The sequence below is a fragment of the Bos javanicus genome, chromosome 1, assembly GCF_032452875.1.
Source record: "Bos javanicus breed banteng chromosome 1, ARS-OSU_banteng_1.0, whole genome shotgun sequence".
In the NCBI taxonomy this organism is placed as follows: Eukaryota; Metazoa; Chordata; class Mammalia; order Artiodactyla; family Bovidae; genus Bos; species Bos javanicus.
Window position 1 is genome coordinate 140908422 of NC_083868.1, and position 16660 is coordinate 140925081.

The following is a 16660-nucleotide window of genomic DNA, read 5'->3' on the forward strand; positions in this document are numbered from 1 at the left end:
TTGCTGTCTAGTTTTAAATCCACATGAATGGACATTAAAAACTAGTTATTTATATAGTTCATTGTGAATTTCACTTTGTAAGCATGTTTTATCAAGGAGCAGTGGCTGCACAGGCGCAGGAGGGCCTAGAGGAGCTATCCCATGTTGAAGGTCAGGAAGGGCGGCGGTGAGGATACCCCTCATCCAAGGTAAGGAGCAGCAGCTGCACTTTGCTGGAGCAGCCATGAAGAGATACCCCACACCCAAGGTAAGAGAAACCAAAGTAAGATGGTAGGTGTTGCAAGAGGGCATCAGAGGGCAGACACACTGAAACCATACTCATAGGAAACTAGTCAATCTAATCACATTAGGACCACAGCCTTGTCTAACTGAATGAAATAAGCCATGCCCATGGGGCCACCCAAGACGGGTGGGTCATGGTGGAGAGATCTGACAGAATGTGGTCCGCTGGAGAAGGGAATGGCAAACCACTTCAGTATTCTTGCCTTGAGACCCCATGAACAGTATGAAAAGGCAAAATGATAGGATACTGAAAGAGGAACTCCCAGGTCAGTAGGTGCCCATATGCTACTGGAGATCAGTGGAGAAATAACTCCAGAAAGAATGAAGGGATGGAGCCAAAGGAAAAACAATACCCAGCTGTGGATGTGACTGGTGATAGAAGCAAGGTCCGACTCTTCAGAGTCCCTTGGACTGCAAGGAGATCCAAACAGTCCATTCTGAAGGAGATCAGCCCTGGGATTTCTTTGGAAGGAATGATGCTAAAGCTGAAACTCCAGTACTTTGGCCACTTCATGTGAAGAGTTGACTCATTGGAAAAGACTCTGATTCTGGGAGGGATTGGGGACAGGAGGAGAAGGGGATGACAGAGGATGAGATGGCTGGATGGCATCACTGACTCGATGGGTGTGAGTCTGAGTGAACTCCGGGAGTTGGTGATGGACAGGGAGGCCTGGCATGCTGCGATTCATGGGGTTGCAAAGAGTCGGACACGACTGAGGGCCTGAACTGAACTGAACTGAACTGATCCCTGTCTGTGATCACCATCATTTTTCATTCCCTCCCTCCTGGTCCACTTTTGATTTGCCAAAGTATGTTTTGTATTTGAACTTTCAGCCAGGATCTGCAGTGGGAGTCAGCACTTCCACTCTGCAAGGCAAACTGAAAAATGGAGACTTTCATCAGGGCAGGATGGGCCCAACTAACCTGAAGTTCCTACAACTCAGAGGAGGAGGAGGATGTCAGTAGGTAACCAGTCATGCTGTCACAGCCCTGACCCATGTTGATTTAGTGAATTGAAGGGCAGTAATGGGCTTCCCTTTTCACAGCTATTTGTAAGGACTCCCCAGACAGCCATTTTGCTCTTTTGCATTTCTTTTCCATGGGGATGGTCTTGATCCCTGTCTCCTGTACAATGTCACGAACCTCCATCGTATAGTTTGTATAGTTTGTCAGGCACTCTATCTATCAGATCTAGTCCCTTAAATCTATTTCTCAGTTACACTGTACAATCATAAGGGATTTGATTTAGGTCATACCTGAATGGTCTAGTGGTTTTCCCTACTTTCTTCAGTTTAAGTCTGAATCTGGCAATAAGGAGTTCATGATCAGAGCCACAGTCAGCTCGTGGTCTTGTTTTTGCTGACTGTATAGAGCTTCTCCATCTTTGGCTGCAAAGAATATAATCAATCTGATTTCGGTGTTGACCATCTGGTGATGTCCATGTGTAGAATCTTCTCTTGTGTTGTTGGAAGAGGGTGTTTGCTATGACCAGTGCATTCTCTTGGCAAAACTCTATTAGCCTTTGCCCTGCTTCATTCCATATTCCAAGGCCAAATTTGCCTGTTACTCCAGGTGTTTCTTGACTTCCTACTTTTGCATTCTAGTCCCCTATAATGAAAAGGACATCTTTTTGGGGTATTAGTTCTAAAAGGTCTTGTATGTTTTCATAGAACCGTTCAACTTCAGCTTCTTCAGCGTTACTGGTTAGGGTCAAGGCTATATTGTCACCCTGCTTATTTAAAGTATATGCAGAGTACATCATGAGAAACACTGGGCTGGAAGAAGCACAAACTGGAATCAAGATTGCCGGGAGAAATATCAATAACCTCAGATATGCAGATGACACCACCCTTATGGCAGAAAGTGAAGAGGAACTCAAAAGCCTCTTGATGAAAGTGAAAGTGGAGAGTGAAAAAGTTGGCTTAAAGCTCAACATTCAGAAAATGAAGATCATGGCATCTGGTCCCACCACTTCATGGGAAATAGATGGGGAAACAGTGGAAACAGTGTCAGACTTTATTTTCTGGGGCTCCAAAATCACTGCAGATGGTGACTGCAGCCATGAAATTAAAAGATGCTTACTCCTTGGAAGGAAAGTTCCGACCAACCTAGATAGCATATTGAAAAGCAGAGACATTACTTTGCCAACAAAGGACCATCTAGTCAAGGCTATGGTTTTTCCAGTGGTCATGTATGGATGTGAGAGTTGGACTATAAAGAAAGCTGAGCGCCGAAGAGTTGATGCTTTTGAACTATGGTGTTGGAGAAGACTCTTGAGAGTTCCTTGGACTGCAAGGAGATCCAACCAGTCCATTCTAAAGGAGATCGATCCTGGGTGTTCATTGGAAGGACTGATGCTAAAGCTGAAACTCCAGTACTTTGGCCACCTCATGCGAAGAGTTGACTCATCGGAAAAGATTCTGATGCTGGTAGGAATTGGGGGCAGGAGAAGAAGGGGATGACAGAAGAAGAGATGGCTGAATGGCATCACTGCCATTCACCGACGTGAGTTTGAGTGAACTCTGGGAGTTGGTGATGGACAGGGAGGCCTGGCATGCTGTGATTCATGGGGTCGCAAAGAGTCGGCCACATTGAGCAACTGAACTGAACTGAATGGGCTTCCCTGATAGCTCAGTTGGTAAAGAATCACCTTCATTGCAGGAAACCCCAGTTCAAATTCTGTGTTGGGAAGATCCCTTGGAGAAGGGAAGGGCCCCCCCACTCTATTATTCAAGCATTAACATTCGTTTCAAAAAGAAAAATCAATGTGTTAAAGATTGATTTCCCACTCATCTGAACAAATAAAAAATAAAGCCTAAAAGAGCTATTTATTTTTCTGGGAATGTCAAAAATACAGGATGTGCATTACCAAGCAAACTGGGCAGTGAAGGAACATTAACAACATCAAATAGAGTCCACCACTGACCTTTGGTTTGTGAAGCGCTCCCCAAATTCATATATTGAAGTCCTAACCCCCAGTGTGGCTGTATTTGCATATGGGGCCTCAGAGAAAGTAATTAAGGATAAACAATGTCACGGAGTGTCTTTGACGAGCTAAGATTTGTTGTTGTTATTGTTTAGTTCCTAAGTAGTTGTTGTTTAGTTGCTAAGTCATGTCTTTAGTTGTGTCTGACTCTTTTCAACTCCATGGACTGTAGCCAGACTCCTCTGCCCGTGGAATTCTCCAGGCAAGAATACTGGATTGGATAGCCATTCCCTTCTCAAGGAGATCTTTCCGGAGAGGGAGCCCATGTCTGCACATCTCCTACCTTGCAGGCAGGTTCTTTACCGCTGAACCACCGGGAAAGCCCATACAAATAGGATTAATGTCCATATAAGAAGAGACACCAGGTGCTCAGATGAATGGAGAAAAGGTCACATGAGGACACGGGTGGCTGTCGGTAAACCAGGAAGAGAGGCCTCACCAGAAGCCTAGTCCGCCTGAATTTTGATCTTGGATTTCCATCCTCCAGCCCTCTGATAAAATAAATGTCTGCTTTTTAAGCCCCAGTAGACAGTGGGTTCACAAAGAGTTGAACACAACTGGGAAACTGAACAGCAACAGACCAAGATACCTAGTATCACAGCAGTGGGGGCCAGAGGCACCTGGAAGCCCATGCAGCAAGACCTGATGTCAGAGCCCAGGCTGGCCTCTCCCTACCAGCAGCAGTGACAGCAACCCCTGCCCACAGCACTTCTATGGGTGTCAAGAGATTCTGAGGTATCATAGAGCTGTGAGGGGCAAAGTTAGAGAAACGCTATGCTGGGGACTCAGGTTGAGACCACATTCTTTTTTGGCCCAGCATTACTGCACACAGCACAGTGCCCAAGGCTCGGCAAGAGGATGCATAAATATCAGGACAGACGAATAATGACTGAATGCACAGACCACTTGAGATGGTTGGGAAAGAGATGCCTAGGCACGATACAGAACGGAAACCTGGCATCTTAGACAAGCATCTTCCCCAGGATCTCAGAGCTGGTGAGCAGCTCATCAGGTCCGCATCTCAATCCCCTTTGACTTTTTCTTCATTAGACTATGCTGAGAGTGGGGAGTGTCATCAGGGAGACCAGGTGCCTGTGAAAGAAATGCTGGGATGGGGCTTCAGACCAGCAGGGCTGTGTCTCCAGTCCTTTGTGGACCCAGACCACCTTGGGTGAGGCATCTCCCTTCTTTCTCCCATCTGTTTTCATCTGCAGAGCGTAGAGTGGTTGCACCAGGTGATGACCCTTCTCAGCATTGATGCTATTATGTATTTATGTGCATGCATGTTCAGTCATATTCGACTCTTTGTGACCCCGTGGAATGTATCACGCCAAGTTCCTCTCTCCATGGGATTTCCCAGGCAAGAATACTGGAGTGGGTTGCCATTTCCTCCTCCAGAGGATCTTCCCAACCCAAGGATCAAACCAGTGTCCCCTGGATCTCCTGCATCGGCAAGCACATTCTTTACCACTGCACCACCTGGGAAGCACTGATACTATTGGTCTCCCCCGAATATAAATTAATGAATTTCAGTGGGATGTGCCCTTAGGAGTGGATTCTGTTTAAACAAACCCTCCACAGATGGTCAGATCCATGCTGAATGGCACCGGACTTTGATGTAAAGGAGCCTGTGTTTTCTGTCATTTATGTAAATTATATCTTCTTGGCTTGGAAATCAAAGAGTTATTTGAACTGCCAATTCTGCCCCCTACATTTGGGGTCTGACAAGAGTCTGAAATGCTCTCATCACTGAGGAAAAGGCCTCTCAGGTTGCGTGATGGAGGTAGACCAGCTGCTGACTTTGCATTCATGTCTGCTTGGTCCTGTGATGTTGGGAGAGGAGCCACCTGGGTCTTATCCTAAGTGAAGAGAATTGGAGGGAGGGGGAGTAGGCAGTTATGGAAAGATAATTACAGTATTCTGCTGTTCACGTGCTCTCTCTGCTTAAGGCCTCGTTAAAATGGAATGTGCAGGCACTGGCTAGGTGAACAGGGAAGAAGAATTTCTCTGTTGCACAAAGACCTGGTAGGAGGAGAAGAAAGCAGCATATTTTATGGGACAGAAATGTGACTAGGGTGGGGCTTCCCAGGTGGCTCAGTGGTAAAGAATCCACCTGCTGATTCAGGAGACGTGGGTTCAATTCCTGGGTTGGGAAGATCTCCTGAAGAAGAAATGGCAACCCACTCCAATATTCTTGCCTGGAAAATTCCATGGACAGAGGAGCGTGGTGGGCTACAGTCCATGGGGTTGGAAAGAGTTGGCCATGACTGAGTGACGAGCACCAGTATTCTTGCCTGGGAAATCCCATGGACAGAGGAGCCTGGCAGGGTTACAGTTCATAGAGCTGCAAAGAGTCAGACGTGACTGAGGCAACTAAAGAATAATGACAGCAACAACAATGTGAATAACATAGTATTTATGTACGCCGACACTTGGTAACATACTTCCTACCTGGTGAGAAATAAAAACAGCCAGGTCCAGGCCCCATGGGGTCTGCTTACAGCCCTAGGAGTCAGTGTGTATCTTGTAGGCAGCTGGAGGCAAGCAGAGGTTCAAGTAGAAGAATCACATGACAGATTCACAGTCCGATGATTGCTGTGGCTGCTATGAGCATTTTAGGGTCTGGGAATCATTTAGGAACAATTGCTACAATCTGGACGGGATGGTGGAATGGTGGCGATGTTGCATGAGTGAGAGGAAGGCAAAAAGGGTAACTCTCAAGCTGGTTTTAAAGCTGGAGGCCTTGGGGGTCATTGCCCAAGGGGACTGGAGATGAGGAACAGGCTGGAGAGGCAAATAGTCTGTTTTGGAGACATTGAGTTGCAGGACAGGTGAGTGGTGCCATTTCCTTGAGCATGTTAAGTCACTTCAGTCATGTCTGATTCCTTGTGACCCTATGGACCGTAACCTGCCAGGCTCCTCTGTCCATGGGATTCTCAGACTAGAATACAGGTATGGGTTGCCAGGCCCTTCTCCATGGGATCTTCCCAACCCATGGGATTAAACTCGCGTCTTATTTCTCCTGCATTGACAGGCAGGTTCTTTACTACTAGTGCCACCTAGGAAGCCCTCAGCACCCAGTGCCGTCAGTAAGTAGATGGGAAAATGATGAGGGTGGCACAGAGAGCTGGTGGGAGAGGTGGGAACAGAATCTATATTTCAGCAGGTTGGAGAGAGGATGGGGCGGGGAAAGGAGGATAGCAGGTGTGGGTCACTTCTCTCCTAAGGGGAAAAGAAACACATGGAAATGTGGGTTTGGGCACATTGCTGTTTTCTTTTGCTTTTGTTAATAAAGAGGAGCATGGGTTTAGTGTAAATGCTCATGAAAATGTACTAGTTATGGGAGTCCCCTTGTATCACTCTCCAGGTGAAATCTCAGCAGGTCACCAAACATACACACCTCAGCGTTGCACTGAGGGCTCTCCATAAATCAGCCTGTGATGGGCTGTCAAGTTCCTTCCAAATACATAAAGCCCTAACCCTCATACTTGAAAGTGTTATTGGAAATAGGGTCTTTGAAGATGTCATCAAATTAGGATGAGGTTGGACTGGATTAGTTGTCATTGTTGTTCAGCTGCCCAGTAGTACCCAACTCTTTGTGACCCCATGGACTGCAGCACACCAGGCCTCCCTGTCCCTCACCATCTCCTGAATTTGCCCAAGTTCATGTTCATTGCATCAGTGTTGCTGTCCAGCCATCTCGTCCTCTGATGCCTTCTCTTCCTTCTGCCCTCAATCTTTTCCAGCTTCAGGGACTTTTCTGATGAGTCATCTATTCACATCAGACTGGATTAGGGTGGACCCTAAATCCTTATCTTGGGCTCCAAAATCACTGCAGGTTGTGCCTGCAGCCATGAAATTAAAAGACTCTTGCTCCTTGGAAGAAAAGCTATAACAAATTTAGACAGAATATTAAAAAGCAGAGACATCACTTTGCCAACAAAGGTCTGCATAGTCATAGCTATAGTTTTCCCACTAGTCATGTGTAGATGTGAGAGCTAGACAATAAAAAATGCTGAGCACCAAGAATTGATGTCTTCGAACTGTGGTGCTAGAGAAGACTCTAGAGAGTCCCATGGACAGCAAGGTGATCAAACCAGTCAGTCCTAAAAGGAATAAACCCTGAATATTCGTTGGAATGACTGATGCTGAGGCTCCAATGCTTTGGCCGCCTGATGCAAAGAGCTGACTCACTGGAAAAGACCCTGATGCTGGGAAAGATTGAAGGCAGGAGAAGGGAATGAAGAAGGGGATGCCAGAGGTTGAGATTGTTGGATAGCATCACTTACTCAATGGACATGAGTTTGAGCAAACTTGGGGAGATAGTGAAGGACAGGGAAGCCTGGTATGATGCCATCCATGGGATCACAAAGAGCCAGACATGACTTAGCAACTGAACAACAACAAAAAATCCTTATAAAAAGGGGAAAATTTGGGCAAAGACAGAGATACACACTGGGAGATGCTATGAGACAATAGGCAGAGACTGGAGTGATGCATGTACAGGCCATGAGGTAAGGATGGTTGGGAAAAACATCAGAAGATGAAAGAGCTTTCAGATGGCACAGCGCTGCTGACACCTTGATAGGGTTTCTGCAGCATTCAGAGATGAGACACAATACACTTCTGTTGTCTTAAGCAATCTGGTTTGTGGAAACTGGTACCCAGTCCCACCCACCTTTCTCTGTCCTTTCCTTTCCCCTCCCTCCCTAGGGAGTGTGTGTGTACCCTCCCCCCCCCCAACTGCAAGCCACACTGGGCTACTCTCCACCTCCAGATGCCCCTTACTCCATGGGAAATGGAATATTTCCTGTCATACCTGTGAACAAGCATGTCATAGTCATCAGCAACCAACGCCCCTAAGGTGAGCCTGTGTGTCCTAAGGGAACTCAGGAAGGAAAGAAGCTGTAATCTAGCAGCCATAAGACTGCAGCCACTCCCTATGGTGAGCCCTGAAAAAGCTCAGAAAGTGAAAACAGGATACTGGCCCCAGATAGCTGAAATGTGTTAGTCGCTCAGTTGTGCCCAACTCTTTGTGACTCCATGGACTGCAGTCCACCAGGCTCCTCTGTCCATGAGATTTTCCCGGCAAGGATATTGGAGTGGGCTGCCATTTCCTTCTCCAAGATATCTGAGATGCATATCAAAGGAATGATTTCAGTGAGCCCAGACTCTTGCATCTTCCCATACATGGAAAAGCACTAAATCCCTTAACTTGGGTTATCTGGTTTTCTTTAATAAACAATAATTTTTGATGTTCAGATTACTTGCCCTTTGTTGCAAAACATCTATATGACCTGGCTCCTCCCCTCACCTCCTTGGAGCAGTTCTCTCAGGGTCATTTGAGATGCTGTCTACCGGGCTTAAAGTCCTAAGCATTCCTGTGAATAGCACATAACTCTTAACTTTTAGGCTGTGTACGTTTTAAGTCTCTTCTTCAAATTCCTCTACCCCTCCTGAAATGTCCTTTCCTGTCCTTATTGTTCTACATTCTCCACATCCTTCCAAACCAAATTGACATTAAGCTTAAAGTCTCCAGAAGAACCTATCTCTGTGTCCCCAGGATCTTGTGAATGCATCATCCTGTATCACAGGATACCACTTGTTCCCATGCATCATCAGCTATGTCATCAACCTCTGAGAGCACAGATACAGTGGTGTCTCATCTCCACCTCCCTCACACTGCTAAAATGGCTTATCTGTCAGAGACTCGCCGGGAAAGCAAAATCCCTATCAGATAATTAAATAGAGGGGATATAATTCATTGAATTAAATGCAGAGATGTTTGGAAAAATTGCAAGAAGGGGAGAGAAGTGAGGCAACTAAGGAATGAGCAGCACAAGGAAGCCCCAGGCACCAGAGGGGCTGGAGGGACTAGGAGGGGAAAGAGAAGAGGAAGTGGGGCAGTAGCAGGAGAGAAACCACGGAGGGTATGCAGATGATGCCTGGAGCTCTTCCAACCCAGAGAGGAGGTGGGAATCGCCCTGGCTTCCCCTTTCCTTCCACTGCAGGAACTCATCCTGAAGCCAGCTGACAGTCCTGGAAGCCTGGTGATGAGGTCAGCCTCACCATGTTAAGGAGCAGAGATTAGAAGGTCGAAGGAGTGAACCTGAGAGCAGAGTATTGGGGGGTGGGGTCCAGCACATTGTGAGTGCTGCAAACCTCAAACAAGTCAATGACTAAAACCATCTGATCACGACAGCTGGAGGAGCCCAGCAGTGAGGGGGGCAGTGCTGGGCTTCAGGAGATAGGACAGACCCAATGATAGAGAATTTAGTGAGCCCGGCTGTGGGCAGAATGGAACATCCTATCCCCAGAGCTGGTTGATGTTTCCTTTCATGGTGAAAGAATGTGCAAGTTGGATAAGTTCAAGATCTTGTAATGGGGAGACCACCTGGATTATCTGGATGAGTCCAGTATAAACATGAGGGTCTCTAGGAAAGTCAGGGGAAGGACACCGGGGGGACAGTGGAGGGCATGATGACAAGCAGAGGTCAGGGTGTTCCAAGAAGGGGCCTCAAGCCAAAGACTGTGGGCAACTTCTAGGAGCTGAGAAAGGCAAGTGACTTAGTCTAAGCTTCTACAACAAGATACCACAGACCCAGTGGCTTCAACAACAGGCATTTATTTCTCACAGTCCCGGAAGCAGGAAGTTTGAAACCAGTCTGCCAGTTTGGTCAGTTTCAAGCTGCAGATGGTGGACTTCCAGGAGTTCTCAGCTGGCAGAAAGAACTAGAGAGCTCTCTGTGGTCCCTTTTGTAAGGCCACTGATCCCATTCATGAGGGCTCCATCTGCATAAACTAATTACCTCCAAAGCCCTACCTCCAAACAACTGTCACACCGGGGACTGATTTCAGCATATGAATTTTGGGGGGGACACAAGCATTCAATCCATAACAGCAAATGAACAGATTCTTCCCAGGCATCTCCAAAATGAACCAGCCCTTGAGTTTAGCTCTGTGAGACCCACTTCGGACTTCTGACCTCCAGAGTCACAGGAGAATGTATTTTGTGCTTTTTTTTAAAGACCTGGATATATTTTATATTTTTGAAATTTATTTTTAGCTTTTTATTTTGCAATGGGGGATAGACGATCAGCAATGTTGTGATGGTTTCAGGTGAAAGTAAAGGGACTCAGCCATACATATACATGTATCCATTCTCCCTCAAACTGGCCTTTCTTGCAGACGGCCACATAAAGTTGAGCAGACTTCCCTGTGCTATACAGGAGGTCCTTGTTGATTATGTTGCTTAAATGTAGAGGTGTGTACACGTCCATCCCAAACTCCCTAACTATCTCTTCTCAGCCCCCCAACCTGGCAACCATAAGTTTGTTCTCTAAGTCTGTGAGTCTGTTTATGTTTTGTAAATAAGTTCATTTGCATAATTTCTTTTTAGATTCCACATATAAGGGGTGTCATATGATATTTCTCCTTTTCTGTCTGACTTACTTCACTCATTATGACAGTCTCTAGATCCATCCATGTTCCTGCAGATGGCATTATTTCATTCTTTTTAATGACTTAGTAATATTCCATTGTATATATGTTCCTATTTTTTGCTGTTTTAAGCCATGAATTTAAGCCATGGGGAAACCAGTAGAGGCCTTTAACAAAAGGGAGGCTAGAAGGGATTACAGGCTTAATATAAGCCAAGGGCTCATGGTCTTAATGACTGTGGGGGTTGGGGGGTCGTGAGAAAAGACAGGACAGCAAAAAGGAAGGAAAGGAAAGAGGAAAGGACTCATCAATCAGTAGTGTAGATGCTAGAAGAATACAGGATCACAGGTAACATGAGGCTAGACTGAGGAGTCTTTGAATTCCTGGTTGAAGAGCATGGCTTTTGTGTGGCTATTAAGAAAATACTACATGCTCAGACTGAACTTGCAAAAATAGTACTGCCATGAAGATCCAGCCAGCTGTTGTGTGTGATGAGGCCAACACCCAGTGATACTGGTTAATCCCGATACCTTGGGCAAACCGATTTCTGGTTTTGCTTTGATATCAAAGTTACAGAAATCAAAATAATACTGGCACAAAAACAAAAACACAGATCAATGGAATAGGTTGGAAAGCCCAGAAATAAACCTATGGTCAATTAATCTATGACAAAAGAGGTAAGAACATGCAATGGAGAAAAGACAGTCTCTTCAATAATTGGTGCTGGAAAAACTGGATAGCTATGTGTAAAAGAATGAAATTAGAACATTCTAACATCATACACAAAAATAAACTCAAAGTGGATTAAAGACCTAAATGTAAGACCAAACACTCTAAAATTCCTAGGGGAAAACACAGGCAGAACACTCTTTGACATAAATTACAGCAAAATCTTAAACAACCGGACCAGCAATGGATTAATCTTCAAAATATACAATGTATAAGACTCAATATTAAAGTGAAAGTGTTAGTCACTCAGTGGACTCCAACTCTTTGTGACCCCATGAACTATAGCCCACCAGGCTCCTCTGTCCATGGAATTCTCCAGGCCAGAATACTGGAGTGGGTTGCCATTCCCTTCTCCAGGGGATATTCCCCACCCAGAACTGAACCTGGTCTCCTGCATTGCAGGCAGATTATTTACCATCTGAGCCAGCAGGGATCAAAAAACAGGCAGAAGATCCAAATAGACATTTCTCCACAGGTAAAACTTTTGTTTTTACTTCAGAGAGGTGCTCCCCTTGACCTATATTGTCCAGTTCTTGATTTCCTTCCTTTAGGAGACCTTATGAAAATTTAGCTTTTTCTAGTGATATTAAGCAATTTTGGTCAAAACCCATGAAATTGCTTTAAAAACTGTAAGTGTACTCTGAATCTTTTCATTTCCCTTGGCCTTAATAAGTCATTTTTCACCGTTCTGAGCTGGCCCTCTCTGAGCCTGTACCTTCATTTCATCCCTGGGCAGCCAGTGAGGAATTCCATGGTATTAGTGAGCTTTGTTTAACTTTTTAAAACTCCTGTTGGTGACTCTCCTGAAACTAACCTTGTTTTGCCTAAAATTACACCTAACTCTACCTAATTCATTTGCTCTGGCAAAACCATCATCTCTAACTTCTTTTGATTTTTTTAAAAGCACATTTGCTTTATTTTGAAAGCTCAGTCTTAAGCAAATATTTCTCGAAGGGTTCATTTTGGAATCGGGGCTGAAGGAGCCAAATGAAGGATAATTTTCACATCACAACCTTGCGGGTCCCGTGAGCACACAATGTCACCATTGTTAAAGCTGACGGATGCCTTGGAGATGGATGTCACTTTAGATCATTACCGCAAACAAGCCCCAATTAGTTGGCTGACTGTATTGTTAGAACTGCATATAATTTTTAAATGTCTCTTTCCAACCATTTATTTTATCCTTTCAAAATTGAAAAGATTTCATAACAGGTTCCCAAGGTCATTGATGGGCACAATGTACCTGGGTTTTCTATTTTTCTTGTCACATTTAACCCTTTTTATATGAGTGATTTAAAATCTGTTGGCACTGAAATTGGCAAGCAAGCTAACATTTTAATAGATTGAATCAGCTTGACCTCTTAGACTCACAATCATTACTGACATTGCTCTAGCAAAGTGGAAGAGGTGAATTCAGATGTTAACAATACAGTTCTCAATAAACAGAAAACCAAATGAGGCCATCTACCAAAAAAGAAAAAGAGAAACAATGAGTTCCGACACACAAAACAAGCAAGGAAAAGAAGTAATAGTAGTGCTAGTCGCTCAGTCATGTCCTACTCTTCGCGACCCCACGAACTGTAACCTGCCAGGCTCCTCTGTCCATGGGATTCTCCATGGAGTGGATTGCCATTCCCTTCTCCAGAGGTTTTTCCTGACCCAGGGATCGAACCCAGGTCTCCTGCATTGTAGGCAGATTCTTTACCATATGAACTACAGGGAAGATCTGATCCACCAGCTCAGACAAGTTTGGTGCAGAGTAGGAATTTAAGAAATAATTGCTGAATGAATGAAAATAAACTCAATTAAAACTGGAAGATATAAAGAATCATTTATCCATGGGATAAAATTTTAATTAATATTCTTGCATGCAGTATCTGCTTTTACAGAGAAAAAATATAAAATAAGACTGCCCAATAAATTATGTAATACTCCAGTTTCATACCACATGTGATGATGGCCTTACCTTGAGTGTATCATCTGTGCTGTCACTGAAACTCTCTAAGATGTGGCTCTCCTCTTTGCCAGGCGAGTTAAGGCTTCCTAGGGCAGGCAGGTGCTCTCTGCTCTAGGATGAATCAGATTTACTGAAGAGCATTTCTAAAAGAGAATCAGAATCCTCTAAACATGGATGTCCACCAGGGGAAAGCAGAGGACTATAAGCTTGATTCTTACAGAAAATCTGTTTCTACAGATGAAGAGAGTTGTAGCATGAGATGCACAGAGATAAATGACTCAGCATCAGAATTTTATTGTATTATCTCAGTTGTTATGATTCAGATTCCCCAGGTGATGGGGCAATGCCTGTTGGTTCCTTTGAACGCTTTCTGCCTTATGGGGTATAGACACAAAATACACAGGGTTTATTGAATACTAGCCTATGTGAAGGGCAAGTTGTTGTAGGTCTGCACCAAAAGTAGCTGAATATACAGCATCTAAAACCAGACCCTCTTGTTTCTGCCTGAAGGACCATCTGTACATGATGACAACATCAAAGACTCCCCAGGCTTGTTACCAGAAAAATGGTTGTTCAGTTGTTAAGTTGTGTGAAATTCTTTGTGACCTCATGGACTGCAGCATGCCAGGCTTCCTTGTCCTTCACTATCTCCCAGAGTTTGCTCAAACTCATGTCCATTGAGTCAGTGATGCCATCCTACCATCCAGAAAATTATTGGAAGGCAATTTACATCTTTGAAAAAATTCTAATTGAAGTATACTTGATTTACAATGTTTCAGGTGTACAACAAAGTGATTCAGTTATGTATGCTGCTGCTGCTGCTGCTAAGTCGCTACAGTCATGCCCAACTCTGTGTGACCCCACAGAGGGCAGCCCACCAGGCTCCCCCGTCCCTGGGATTCTCCAGGCGAGAACACTGGAGTGGGTTGCCATCTCCTTCTCCAATACATGAAAGTGAAAAGTGAAAGTGAAGTCACTCAGTTGTGTCCAACTCTTCGCGACTCCATGGACTGCAGCCCACCAGGCTCCTCCATCCATGGGATTTTCCAGGCAAGAGTACTGGAGTGGAATGCCATTGCCTTCTCCTCAGTTATACATATACATATATATATATATATATATATATATATATATATATATACTTTTCCAGATTCTTTTCTGATTATTACAAGATACTGAATCTAGTTCCCTGTGCTATACAGTTAATCCCTGTTGTTTACCTATTTTATATATGGTAGTTTGTATCTGCCAATCCCAAACTCCCAATTCATCCCTCCCCACTTTTCACCTTTAGTAACCATAAATTTGTGTTCTATGTCTGTGAGCCTATTTCTGCTTTGTAAATATGTTCATTTGTATCATTTTTAGATCCACATATAAATAATATCATACAGTGTTTATCTTTATCTGACTTATTTCACTTAGTATAATCTCTAGTTCCATCCATGATACTGCAAATGGCAAAATTTCATTCTTACGTATGCCTGAGTAGCATTCCATTGTATATATATGTACAACATCTTCTCTACCCATTCATCTGTTGATGGAAACTTAGGTTGCTTCCATGTCTTGGCCATTGCAAACAGTGCTGCTATGAACACTGAGGCGCCTGTATTTCATCTTTTTAAAATATATACCAAGGAGTAGGATTGGTGGATAATATGGTGATTCTACTTTTAACTTTTTAAAGAGAATAGGATGGAGGCTCCTTAAGACACTAAAAACAGTTACCATATGCAGTTGAAATCTCTAAGGAAGACTTTGAACACTGCCAGAATCGAGGCTGATGGCGAGTCAGAGGACAGCAGGGCAGGAACATGTCTAGCTCATACAGAGATGTATGTTTTGGTCCTCACTTTAGGACAACGTGATATTCAAATAAAGTGTAACTTCAGTGGGACCAAGGGTTTTGGTAACTCTTTCATCAGTTCTGGAATCCTAAGAATCTGGAGTGATCCCAAGCGCAGAGTAGGAACTTAAGAAATTTGTATTAAATGAATTAAAACTATTGAAGGGAGATGTATTTACTAAAACCCTTTAAAGGGGAAAACCTCGTTTTCAATCCTTTGCTTCTTCTCCCTCCCTCCTTTGTCTTTCTCTCTCACTCTCCCCTCCCCCTGACCCCATGCTTCATGATTTATGAGTTTCCTGCAGCCACAGTGATAACTTACCACAAACCTGGTGGCTTACAACAGGAGGAACATATTTTCTCACAAGTCTCCAGGCCAGAGGTCTGAAATCAGGGTATCCCAGAGTTGGTTCCTTCTGGGTTCTGAGGGAGAAGTCATTCCTTACCCATCTCCTAGTTTCTCGTGGCTGTGTTAATCCTTGGTGTTCTTTTATTTATAGTCAAATCACCCTGATTTCCACCCCTTCTTCATACCATCTTCACCATCATCTTCTCCTTATCTCTTTTCTTTCCTTCTCTTCTCTGATAATGACCCTTGTCATTCATTTAGGTCCACTCCAAACCAGCATGATCTCATCTGAGATTTTTAATTACATGCCCAAAGATGCTTTTTTTCCAAATAAGTGCACATCTCCAGGTTTCTGTTCGACATATCTTCTGGGGATTACCATGGGCCCCAGACACGTGGTATCTCTCAGATATTCAGCAGTACAATGTCTCTGATTTGTCTCCACCAACTCCCCTCAATCCTCTTAACACAGCCCACTTGCCCCTTTGCTCTTTCTCCTTGTCCTCTATGCCAACTAATTCCTTTCTCTGTCCAGTGTGAAGTGATGCAGAGCATCTGGACCCCTGATGATTGGCCCTCCCCCCAGTAGACTTAAAAAGAAATCTCCCCAGCAGGCTGGGGGAAGGAAAGGTGCTGGAGACCCATTTCACTCTGTCAACAGCATTTTTTTTCCGCACATAAACTGATAAATAAGTAATTCAGAAAAGTTATCTTTTCTTATGCTGACAAGAAATATTCATGCCCCAGTCCAACTGACACAGTACTTTTCAAGGTCGTCTGTCACCAAGGCTGGGAACCTCTAATTGTGAATATCAGGATCTCAGGAATTCTCACCTTTGGGATGGTCCTGGGGGCTTTTTTTTTTTTTTTTGGTCTTGAAAGTTGATTTTATTATTGTTATTTTAAATATAGAGATCCTGGGGTGTTATAGTTGAAGTTCTCCAGAGAAATATAACTAGGCTATATGTAGATTATACACACACACACACACACACACAGCGTTGGGCAAAGTGTTCATTGAATTACATACATACAGAGAAATTTATTGTGTTAAAACATACATAGCAT